Genomic DNA, 8,919 nt, shown 5'->3' with positions numbered 1-8,919 from the left:
TAAGAGAAAATACCATGTTCTAATTAATTTTTATATTCTGTGTTGAGCCTAGAACAGAACACTGTGTATATAGTTGGTGTTTAGCAAATACTTGTTGAGTGAATTAATTAGAAAATTACCCAAAGCTTCAGAAATCTCCTAGAGGTGATTAGAGAGCAATCGTCATGAGGATTATCCAAGCTGGGCTCCCCTGGACAGATGGCCTGTGTGTTTGGAAAATGCCTTGAGCATGTACATCTAGAAATGTGAGACTCTTCTGAAGTTAATTACTATGGGGGTGGCTTCTGAGGTATGATCTTTATAAAACTAAAAATTATAGGATGTTCGGTTGCTTGTTTAAAAGTATTTGTACCAAGTAAAAGTTTCTCTGTGTGTTATGGCAGAATTATTCCAAAAAATATATGCTTAAGTTGAAGTTTCTAAGTAGGCTCTTGTAAACACAGGCAATTACTTGCTCAAGGCAGTTAATTGCATGCACAGATGGGTACTTGTGCTACCAATTACTCATTTGCACTTGTGATTACCACTTGCATTAATTCATGAAATCTAGGGGAATTCTTAGGTACTAAGAAAGGTTTTAGGCATTTAAAAAACATATTACTCCATAAGAGGAGAGCAGAAGGGAACAAACATCTAAATAATAAACCCTATTCCAGTGGCTGTATTTAAAGAACATTTTTTTTAAGCTTGTGGTTGCTGTGGATAAAAGGTTTACCTGGCTGTCTTGCTTGGGTTGTTTCTATTCACACTGTCAGCTTAAAAAAAATAAAATAAAAGGAAAGAAAACAGTATATCAGCAGTTTTCATTTTCTGTTTTTCGAGTAGCTTTCTGTTAATGGTGGTTTTTGAAACTGTTTCTACTTGTTTGATAGAATAATTTTTTTTTTAAAGAAATGCACTCAATGTTCTTTGAAATAACTTGAAATCATAGATCTGGGGAAAGAGTGGGTAAAAATCCCAAATCCCCCAAGGTTATGGTGAGATGTCAAGGAGACCTACTGTTTGAGGTGGTTATCATGATGACCCAGTGCTATGATAAATGAACAGTGAATGTAAACAGAAAATGAAAGGAATTTCCCTCCCCATCAAAATCATTGCAAAATAATTATCAAATATTCTGCTGTGAAAAGCCTGAAATAAAAGCTTTGTGAGGAAAAATATCCTACGCTAAGATGTTATCAAATGATATGTCATTTTTTAGTACTAAAAAATGGGAATTAACCTGTCAAACTTTCTATTCTATGGAAGCTACAGAGAACTTTTACTCTTCTGAAGTCCCTCAAGGCATTTTGCAGGATTTGTTTTATTCTCGTAGTTGAATCTACTGTCCAAGACATTTTGGGGAAAGAAGGCAGGGAGTAAACCCAACCCATGGAAGCATAGTTGATGGGACAATGGTTTGAAAGCCTAGAGACCCTTTAGTGTACCTCTGGCTTAAGAGAACTGTTTAGGGATGTGGGGTTGAAGAGTGAGAGTATTCAACCTGAGACCCTCTAAAAGATCTATCATAATCCTTGGTTTGGAGGATTCCCAAGTGATGATGGGCCAGCTCTTGGAGTCTCTTGTTTAGTCCATGCTTGTGCATATCCCTCCTGAACCAAGGAGATGTAAACCAGTGGATCATTGTACCAGTTAGGATAGGCTAAGTAATGCTGCAGCAACAAACACTCCCCAAATCTCAGAAGCCTAAAACAACAAAGGTTTACTTCTTTCTTGTGCTATATGTTCATTGTGTGTCTATACTTGGGGAGTGGAGGTGGGGGAGGGCTTGGGTGGGTGGCCTGTTCATCAGAATTGCTCTGAGACCTAGATAGATGGAGCAGTCTCCATCACTAACACTTCTGGTCACTGTGCCAGAGGGACGAGAGAGTTCTTCAAGGTCTTGCATTATAATTACATGCTCCTTCTTAGAAGTGACTTATTTCCCTGTGCTCACAAGTCATCTATCCTAGCTTGTCACGTGGCTCCACACACCATAAAGGGGCCAGAAAAGGCAATCCTATCTTGCGTCTGGCAAGAGGGTGAACCAGAAATATTGGGCAAACAGCACTAACAACTATACCAAGTAATGTTAGATTTAAACGGACTCCTTAGGATGTTCATTAATTAGTTCCAGGAGCCACCGAATTGTCATCTGTAGCCAGACTTGTGCCCATGTACTGCTTGCTTTCTGGTGATTTTCTTTCATCACATGCTCTCTCAGTAGAATGACTACACTGGTACTGAATGCTACATGGTACACATTTTTTTTTAAAACCTTTCATGATGGATGATAGATTTTAAATAACTATGGGGCATCTTCTTAGGAGTTTCTGTGACATTTGAAAAGAAATCCAATTGTATCATTTGTGGTTATAGATAAGACTATCAGAATCTTAAAGCCCTCCACTAGTGCACTCAAAATTATCTGAACTCTAGAGGACCTGGGCTGTTTCTCTTTGTCAGGAGGCATCTTTTTCACATTCTATTCTAGTGTTGAGGTGTTTGGGCATTTTGTTTTGGGAAATGTCAACAGATCAAGAATTGTGCTGAATCTGAAGACTCAGGGGAGAATTGAATTGCTCAGTTTGTTAGCCCAACCAGCTCACAAAATAGAAAAATCAAGGGAAAAACAGATGAAAGGAAAAGAAGAGATCGATTAATATTTATTCTTTATAGCTTCTTGATTTTTTAAAAACAAAACTGCATTCTAGCCTTGATGACAATGTTTATTCAACAAGGTAGGTGGATAATGATATAAAAAAGATTTTCCAAAAAAAGTTGATTTCAATATTGATCTTGGGTTCTTCCTCACAGAAGACCCAGTGGTTATACTACCTGGTATGGCTTGGGTAATATAGTCCATTTTTTTTTTTTTGATTCTTTGTGGTCTGGCCTAAGAGATCCCCTTCTTACTTTATGATCTTTATTGCTAAGTCTTAATTTTTCCTTAAGTATTTTTCAAAGTGCATTCTAAATAGTGGGTCTCCATCAATTAATTTCAATGAAAGCCTTTGCTCTCTCCCAACATGAGTTGCAAATTCTGACTGTGGCTATGCAATGCTACAGGTCTCTGTTTTCACTCCAAGCTCTATTTCCCCTTCTACTCCAGCAGCTGCTTGCTCTTTGAAGTTTATATTCTATGCACTGGAAGATCAGTTTTCTTTCCTATGCCTGTGGTAATGGGTGGTAGGTATTTAGACCCCCTCTCCTGGGAAAAGTCACTCCCACCTAGAATGGCTGCTGAAACCTGGTTACTCATTTTCATAGAGCCATGATACTTTCCTGTTTGGTTCTACAAGGAAAGCTTACATATCCTGTGGCAACCGTGGTTCCAGAAGAGACCTTTTGATTGCTTGTTGATCATTATGTTTGTATTACAGTAGTATTTTCAAAGTTATTATCCATTTCCATTTCTGCCTCTGCTGCTTAATAGCTACACCACAATGAAAGAATTATCAAAATTTCTCTTTTCCCAAATCTATAAAATCACTCACACTCTCAGATTGAAAACAAAACATATCAACTTTGCTTGAGTTAATAAGTAACCCGCATAGCACTGTGCATGAATGAATGCCAAATAAATTCATGTTTTTGATGGTGGAGGTGGTTATATTAAAGAAAACCATCACAATTTGTACAGCGGTCTGCTTTAATGAACTGCAGGAAATTGAAGCTGTTGTCAGCGAGAGAAGTCACAGAATCATGGAAGGCGAGAATTGGAAAAGACAGAGATTTTTTTTCAAACTTATAAGGCTGTGAAATCTTTTTTCTAAGGAAAACCTAATATAGAAATCCAACATATAAACAGAGAAGAACTGACCTGTTGTATCTAAAGTGTGGTGGTGAGAATGGGTCCTCAAGACCCGTTCCTTCTTCTCTACTCTATACCCCAAACTTCCACAGTGCACAGTTTGGAAACCAGAGATGCCTAGTCCCCTTTTTGTAGACAGAAAACTGGAGCCCAGAAAAGGTACGTGACATCCCCAGGATTGTGGCAGAGTCAGTATCACATTCAGGTCTCATGCCTGTTTTTGCCCCTTTCCATTAAAATGGGGTCTGTTTGCAGTCAGAGAGTGTTTTGTATGGATGAGAAGGGAATGAACACTTTGGGTATTACTATTGCTATTGAAAGGAAAACGTGAAGAAACATCTTCTGAGATCATTAAATAAAGATTTCGTATGGAGAAGTTATTTTAGTCATGAAAGAGAAGAAAGAGGGCTTCAGCAAAGTCCCTGTAAAAGCAAAGAGGGAGAGAGCTTTGTGTGCAATCAGCCCCAACCCTCTCACTCTCCCCACAGTCACAGCTATGTCTTTCTTCTGATTGTGTGTGACCCAGTGTGAAATTGAATGAGAATTTGTCAGAACAAGTCAGTGGAGCTTTCCTGCTCAGAAAGGCCTTATCTCAGTTCTTGGAGGGAAAAGAAAAAAGAAAAAGAAAAAAAATTACAAAGCAAAACAAGCATCACCCCCACTGTTGCCATATCTGAAACATGAAATCCTCGGCTGTTAATGCATTTTAACAATTCCCAGACTAGAGAAAATTATGTGTATTCCGATTTACACATAAATCAATAGTTGTCTGCCATGATTGAACTATGCACTAAGGAACTGTACTGTAATTATATTTATGCCAGGCATCTAGGACAAATCTCTTGGGTTTTGAGTAGGTGTGAGACAGGAAAAAATTACCAGCCCAGCATAGAAGATTAAATGAAAAAAAAAAAAAAAAGCACACACAAAGCTTTTCTTTCAGAATGGTGGGTTTAATTACATATTCTTCATCTAACACATAACAGTTCTCCAACCTTTGCTAAAATCATTGTGTTAGAAAAAAAATATGTGTCTGGGGGAAACAATGCTGTGAAACAGTTTTTCCATGTCTCTGTGGGTCCACAGTTGTTTTACCTGTTCCTATTGGGACTGAAATGTTTTTCCTGCTTCTAAAAATTGACAAAACATGGGCACACGATTTTAAATTTCCATCTTTCCCCCTTCCTTCTATAATGATAATTTAAAGAAGCACAATAAAGTCTGTGATTCTGAAATTGCAAATCACACTGCTGCCCTGAAATGTTAAATTTCACATTGCAGTTTCTTGGGGAAGTTTTGAGGCCACTGATTCATGAGTGCAATGGGGATCTTTCCCTTAGTCTGTTATACGGTACAAAAACCAATTGCTTTGCTTTCAATCAACAACTAGTGGAGTACCTACTATGTGCCAGGTACTGTGGTTGATTCTAAGAATACAAAGGTGGATTGGATATAGTCGCGGCTTTTGAGAGGCTCACAGTCTACTCAATGATTTGTGTAATGATAATGCTCTCCCCTCCCTCCACTCCTCCCCCACCCAAACACACATACTTCTTAGCCCTGAATTTGTTTCTTACATACAAAGAGGCTGCCCCATTCCCTCCTCTGGCAGCCACAGAATTCTCTTTTCCTCCCTTGCTGTTGGTGAGAATTTCTCCACCATTCTTGATGTTCTCCATCCCTACCACTGCAGATGCTAAGGACACTTAGGACTCCTAAGGGATAGTGAACCTCACCTGGAGGTGGGGGAGGCTGGGTTCCCCACTTGCTCTGTTCAGTAAGTTGAGAGATGGAACCTACTCACACAGATGTACATTTTTAAGATGAGAGGATCCAGTACCTTATGGCCTAGCTTTCTGACCTGTGCATGAAGACCACAAAGACTGTTTTCTGTGAGGAAGGAATTTCACAGAAGATTAAGAAAGGCAGAAGTTGGGTTATTTTGGTTTGCTCTTCTCAGAATTGGGTTTAGTTTTCACCAGCCTGTAAGGCAGAGGTTGAATCCCAGCAGAGTGTGGTTAGAAGCTATTTGGTTTGGCTCACGGTGTATCATGGTTGTTCTTTTAGATTTGAGTTACAGACCAACTTCTTACATGTTGTCTGTACTTATTTCACATGAAGTCTAAGGTCTAGATTTTCTTGAAAAACAACAGCAGCAACAACAAAAAACAGACCTGATAATCTGGCATAGCAAAAGTCAGCTGGTAGCAGCTGAGTGTGTAAGGACTATATTGTTTTCATTTTGCCCCCAGGGTCTTGATTTGCATTATCTTCATTATACCTGAAGACTTTTCAGATTCATCTTTTGTGGGCTGGGGGTGGGTTGCATTCTACTCAATAATCAATGGCGGTATTAAGTTGGTCCTGGAACCAATCTCCTCTGAGAAGGTTTTACTGTCCCACAGAAGGCGTGCTTTTGATTGGGTGCTCATGTTTCTGCATAAAGCTGCTATGGTTTGTGCTAGCTGACATACAGACTCAGAACCATTGAGACTGGTTATGGGTAAGCTGAAGTGAACCCATCTTCCCACCCAGCATCCCTTTGCCACAGTTACTCTTTATGCTCATGGTCTGAAATGTCCACTAGAAGAAGAATACTATGCCTGGCAAGATGGGAGTTTACAAGGAGAAGACATCATCCCTGGTATGGTAAAGAGAGCTGGAAATTTTTTTCTTTCTTTTTTTTTTTTTTTTCAGATAACTGATATTTGTTAAGACCAAACTGTTTGCCAGACCCCACAGATAGAATAGCAAATTAAATGAATAAAAGTATCTGTCTCCTCTGTGTTTTACATTCTAGTGAGGGAGACATATGCTAAACAACATTATGTTAGATGACCTTAAAAATATAGGGGTATTATACATAGTATTAAAGGGGGTAGGAGAGTCAAGCAGGAAGGCGGAAAGGGTGTATCGGGAACAGGAAGTTGCAATTTTAAATAAAATTGCCAGAGAAGGCCACACTCAGAAAATGACATTTGAGGAAGACCAGAAGATAGTGAGGGGACATGCCATGCTGCTACCTGGGGGAAAAGAATGCAGAGAGCCACAGTGATTCAGGTGAGGGATGACAGCAAATAGGACCAGGCTGAGGGCATATCTTGGGATATAATTTGAGAGTAGAGTGACAAAATGTATTAGTAGATTGAAGGTGAAGTATGAGAAGAAGAAAGGAGCCAAGGATGACCTCAAGGTTTCGTCTCAAGCGATTAAAAGAATGGAGTTGCCATTAACTGAGAGGGGAAGGCTGCAGGAAGAGCAGGATGGGAGGGGTGACATTAATAGTATTTTTGGGCGATGTTAAATTTGAGATGAGTGTTAGACATCCAAGTGAATGTTGGGAACGCAGTAAATTATGGCGACTTCAACTAAGTTAACAACTTCGTCTTTGCCTGTACAAATGTGCTACAGGAAGTCTAAATAATAATTAAGTGTAAACTTATTCTCATGCAATTAAGGAAAGATATGGTAAGAGAAAAAGATCTTTCTATAGTCAGACAACTTGAAAGAAGGCCAATTTAAATAATCTTCAATTTAACATTAGATTCTTCCATTATTAATGGAGATTTTAAAAATCATTATAAAAACTAAATAGTCATTAGAAATCACCTTGGGCTGAGAGCTGGGAGAATAATTTTTTTTTACTTCAATAGATCTAACATAAATATTTAATGCTGATAATAGAGACACAGAAAGTCAGTGGGGAATATGCATGACTCACAAAGGAGGCATAAGGGCTTTTTAATCAGATTGAAACCTTTTATAATAAAAGTTCTTTTCCTATGAGTTTTTCAAGTCAAAGCATTTCCTAGAAATAATCTCATTAAACTGTAGTGAGACTAGCCAGGACACACAATATTATTTCTAATTTATAGATCTGGCTGTGGAGGAAGAGAGGCTTCACAATAGAGTTGCTATGTTCTTGGCGACTAAATGGCTAAACAAGGTTTGGAGGCTGCATGCTTTCATTTCAGATAAGTTATTTTCCAGCCTAACTAAATTATTTCTTTTTCCTTCTATAATAAGCAAACAAATCCTTGTTTTGCTCTCCTTGATGCCTTCTGCCATTTTTGCTCTAAAGAATCACATGCAAAAAGATTTGCCCATTAAAGGAAAGATCTGAGCTTTGGCCCATTATAAGCTAGTTTTCAGTCTCTAGGTTTTAAGCTGTGGATTCTCTTGTCAAAATGTATGTGACCCAAGTTCAAATAACTAAAGTGAACACATTCCTGTTGTCGAATTATAGTAAGACATGACATAATATTAAGTGTGGCCAGAGATGGGATTTGTCTGGACTCAATTTTCAGTATTCCCTTTAGATTGTATGCTCAAACATGAAGGAGTCATTTGTTGAGCTTCCTGATAAAGAGATAACTGTGAGACAATGGGGTTTTATAGAGGTAAGCCCAGTGTGTTTTAAGAATATATTAGGATTCTTTAGTTAGAACTTAGTAAAGAATGTGATTATAAATAACCACTGTGCCACATCTTTCTAATTCCATGACCCCAGACACAAGAAAAATTCCCTGCTAGCCCCAGTTAGTACAATCCAAGGCGAGGACCCCTGTTGACTAAATTTGTGTCACATCCCCACTCCTTGGACCAACCACTGTCACCAGGGCGATGGGTTACTATAATTTGTTGTATATCCATAATGTAGCTGGAAGGCAACAAACCATGATTGCAGACACTGTAGAATCACAGAGAATGTGTGAGAGGAGCCATTTCCAAAGGAAAGCAGGGTGAGGTGAGGCTATTATTAAGAGAAGAGGTGCTGAGAAGGCTACAGCAATAGATGTTAACTGACAAGTGACCATAGGCAGGACACCAAAGAAGGGAGTCAGGTATCAGGGATGTTTTCCTGCAGAAGGTATTATTGCCTGACCTGTGTAGTTTAAAAATGTGAGCTAGGGCCGGCCGAGTGGCGCGATGGTTAAGAACTGGCTTGGGACGCCAGAGGGCCCCGGTTCAGATCCCACATATAAGGGCCAGTGACACTGCCCTCCACAGCTAAGATGCTGAACAACAGCTCAACCTGGAGCTGGGCTGCTGGGAGTCGCCGGCGATGACGTAGGCTGCAGCCACTGCTGCAGTGGGTTGCCATGAGCTACCGTGTGTAGCCAGCA

General features: G+C 39.3%; 1 long non-coding RNA gene across 1 annotated transcript in view; it reads left to right on the top strand.

Moving 5' to 3' along the window:
- The first annotated feature begins 213 nt into the window (after positions 1–213).
- The window catches only part of LOC109388490 (uncharacterized), a 249,315-nt gene continuing 240,609 nt past the window's right edge, over positions 214–8,919 (top strand). Inside the window, exon 1 of the long non-coding RNA XR_002125222.1 lies at positions 214–289. This is a non-coding gene — a long non-coding RNA (uncharacterized LOC109388490). The remainder of the gene's footprint in view (positions 290–8,919) is intronic.

Source organism: Hipposideros armiger, unplaced genomic scaffold (assembly GCF_001890085.2).
Source record: "Hipposideros armiger isolate ML-2016 unplaced genomic scaffold, ASM189008v1 scaffold_199, whole genome shotgun sequence".
Classification (NCBI taxonomy): domain Eukaryota; kingdom Metazoa; phylum Chordata; class Mammalia; order Chiroptera; family Hipposideridae; genus Hipposideros; species Hipposideros armiger.
This window is presented reverse-complemented; position numbering and strand designations above follow the sequence as displayed.